The 3,849-nt window shown below is 37.5% G+C and overlaps 1 pseudogene; it reads right to left on the bottom strand.

The window, feature by feature from the left end:
• Positions 1–1,131: 1,131 nt before the first annotated feature.
• LOC114035392 lies at positions 1,132–1,689 on the bottom strand (annotated as a pseudogene).
• Positions 1,690–3,849: the final 2,160 nt, after the last annotated feature.

Here is a 3,849-nt window from a genome sequence, read left to right as displayed (position 1 = left end):
CTTTCTTCACTCTATGTAAGTTCATTCGAATCTTCCCTAGTTTCTGTTTCTTCCACAAAAAGTGCCCACATGGGGCTTTCTCTCACCTCAAGTCCTCTTTGACCTCATTTTGTTACATGTCTTATAGTAGCAGACAAATGAGTCAAAGCGTTCAAATAGTTTAGTGACTTTTCTTGAAAAGTTCTGAATTGTTGTAATGGTTAGGCCAGTGCAAAGCTCTACCATGAGTATGTATTAAGTGCTCCTGTCTTAAACAGCATTGCTGGCTTGTTTTTTTTTTTTTTAACCAATTTAATGTGAGGTGAAACCAATGTTGTTAAATATTCATTTGTCTTAGTGATTACCTGTACTTTTTTGTTTGTTAACTGCATTTCTTAATTCTGAAGGTCATTTGTTTCTATCTTTTGAACACTTAGCTAGGAAATGGCTCTTAGTCTCATGTTTTTGTATCAATTTCCTATGGCAGATTTTATTCTGTTATTTGATTAAACTATTTTTCCCAATCTAGTTTCTTTTGGTTTTGTTTGTACATGTGTGTTTTAATTTTATGCCTCTATCCTTTGGTTTATAATTCTCCTACTTATAACTGTGAAACCTCCTTTCATTTTCCTGATCTCACCCCATTGTGTGGGTGTTATTTTATTTTTTTTAAACAGTGGGCTGAGAATCCATTTGGAACTTATTGTGGAAATAAATGCTGATCCAAACATTTTCTGCCAAACATATGAACAGTTTTCCTAGTAATTTTTGTCAAATAAGGAGGGCCATGGCTTTAAAAGTAGGTCCTGAATGGATGACTAGCATCGACTTTAAAAGTAACTACCACACACACACACACACACACACACACACGCACACACACACACAAAAGTAACTACCAGAGTGGTGTTAAGGTGGAATTGAAGCAACTCATTCTGCAAGTGAGAAAAGAAGCAGAGCTGTGACCCTGGAAGGAAATGCATGAGTCAGCAATGGGCCTATATCTTAAGACCTGGAAAGAAAGGATCATTCTGGTTTTGGGAGTTTAGACTTAATGAAATAGTTTTGGAAAAATTATAATGCTCAATGTCCAGTTTCAAGTAGTATGCTTTCCACATCAAGCCTGCTGTTCTCAATATAGGGCTGGTACAATCACATATATAAGTAGCTTAAAATGAGATCCTGGTTCATAGCATGGGTGAGCTCTTCCACAATGATGCGTTTGAGGAGTATTTCCTTCTTGCACATTTCTGAAAGCTTATGGGAAACTTCGTAGAAGTAGGTGGTGGGCCATGTATGGAAAACAGGTGTTTGGTAATTTCCATTTCCACGATGGTAATTTTCTAGGTTACAAATTCCTTTAGCGGTTGATGTTAGCTTTTCCATTTTCACCTGTACCTTAGCCAAGTTTTCCAAGGTGTCATGAAGTTCCTTGTACAACATCTCAAGTTCCTCATTATATTTTGGATTTACCTTTTGAGAATGAAAACCAGAAGCAATGCTATTGCATTCTAGTTCTACCTTGTCTTCAGTAAGTGCACTGATTTTGATATTTCCTATTTTGTTTACAACAGAAAATCCCATCTTATTGAGAGTCTCCCATTTTGATAATAAATTGTGCCAATCTGCAGCATTGTTTCTTAATTTTTCTTGGCTGACAGATAAGACAGTTCTTTTGGGAGTAACCATACCAGAGTTCTTCAAGTCCATGACTTTAGTGCCCAAGATCCAGCCCGGTGTGGGCCAGAGGACTTGTTTTCTTTTAAAGAATGTTTCTGTCTCTTTATCATTCAGCATCTTTTTTCATTTGCTGTTAAGTTCAGGTAGATTTTCAAGGTAGGCCACCCTGGGCTTTATCTTGAGCTTCATTGCTCTTTGGAATAAATTATTCCATTTTCTCCTGTTTTCTGGTGGGTGCATAGGAATCTTGTTATTTCCTTTCCTTTGTATTTCCAGGTCTTTCTCTTGATTACTTTCAGAATTTGTTGTTTTTGAATTGAAATGTTAAGTTTACAACTATATGTCTTGGAATTTGCAGCTTTGGGTTTTTTTTTCAGGAAGCAATTTATGAATTCTTTCAATTGATATTTCATATTCTATGTTCAAAAATTCTGGGTCACTTCCTTGTATTATTACTTGCATTATGCCATTCAAGTATTTTGGCTTGTGTTCTTCTGAGAGATCTGTGTTCCTTAGATTGTCTCTATGCATCCTATCTTTAAGGTCATTGTTTTGCTTGGATAGAGAGCATATTTTCTTTTAATGTTATTGTTTTTTGCTTTTCATCTTTTAGATTGTCCTTCAAACACACTCCTGTGTATTTGTATTACTAATTGATTATTCTTTCTTTTGTTTCTTTGTGAAACTTGCCATCACAGATTCAAAGTTTTCTATTTTGTCAATTATTTTTTGCTATACAAACCATAAATTCTGCTCTCACAATTCTCATTTTCTTTTAAACCATTCTGGAACAGCAAGTTGTAGTATCATGTTCTCCACAAATTTCAAAGAGTCCTCTAGTCTAGATTGTCAACTGTTGGTTCATTTTCCTTTCTTTTGTAGTATTTATTCATATATACATGAACTCATTTGCTTGATCTTGAGGCCATATTTCCTTCTGCTCTTAATGTTTCCACCATGATTTATCTGCTTATATTCAAGGTCTATGAATTTTCTTCTTCCTGAGATTTTTATTAATTTCAATCTTTTTTTCCTTTTTTCCTATTTCTCACTTTCTAGCTTCTTCCACTCTGATGACACTTCCTTTTGGGACTGGATTTCAGAATTTCTCAGCTTCTTTCCACACTGGGAAATTCGTGGTTCACTAGGCTAAGTCTGTGCTTCATGTGACTTTCAGGGAGACAGAACTTGCCCCGGTTAGATGCTGGTCTTTTCCCCTCAGGTTGGGCTTTTCCCCTCAGGCTTACTGGAATGTTGCACAGCCCTCCAGGCACAATAGTGTCCTGTCCCATTCTATTCCTTCTGTTTGTTAGTTCCCTGGCCCAATAGTTGAGAGCACTGTCACTCTGATTCTATTGCAGCTAGGGGTTGATTTCTGTCATTTGGAAGTTAGGTCTCCAAGGCTCTGAAAGCAAGAAGGGGGAGCTGGGGTATGGGGTTGAGCTCTACTTCAAGCCCAGACACATGTTCTGCCTACTGCCCTCTGTCCCTCCACTCTCATGCAGAAATCTTTTACAGTACAGAGTAATGTCACAGTGCTGCCCACCAAAGCCCCAGCAAACTTCTGCAGCCTGGAGCCCAGATTTCCATGTCAATGGAAAGAAGGAGGGGGAGGGGACTAGGATGTAGGCTTGGGTTCTGTTAAAAAATCATGGGTTGATTTCTTGGGTCAGCTAGTATAGCCTCCCTGAGGTGAAAGTGGGGTGCTGAGTGATCTCAAGGTAGGCATGAGTGAACAGGATTATTTTTTCTTTTACCTTCTTTTGGATTCCCTGTGTAAGAGAAGTAGAGTCAGACTCAAAGAAAAATGGATCCCTATTAGCTGCATATTGATTAGGAAACTACAAATGAACATTACCCATATTGTATTGCATTTTTATTTATTGTCTTAAACATTTCCAAATTACATATTAATCTGATTTAAGTAGCACTAAGGAGCTTTACAGCTTGAGACCATAAGTTTGACACTTCTTTATGAATGTGAAGACAGATGAAGTTGGTTTATCTTTGGTGAATAATTTCTGTTTTAGAGAGGTTTGACAAATTATGGGGACTAGTGTCCTCCATGTTGTTTGTCACACCACCCAGAAATCTTGGCTTCTATTTTTTTTCAATAAATATGAGGTGAGATTCTCTGCTAACTAGTGTGGCAGTGGGTGGGATGGGCTGCAAAAGGGGTGGCATAGGAAA

Source organism: Vombatus ursinus, unplaced genomic scaffold (genome assembly GCF_900497805.2).
Source record: "Vombatus ursinus unplaced genomic scaffold, bare-nosed wombat genome assembly UNPS02009205.1, whole genome shotgun sequence".
In the NCBI taxonomy this organism is placed as follows: Eukaryota; Metazoa; Chordata; class Mammalia; order Diprotodontia; family Vombatidae; genus Vombatus; species Vombatus ursinus.
This window is presented reverse-complemented; position numbering and strand designations above follow the sequence as displayed.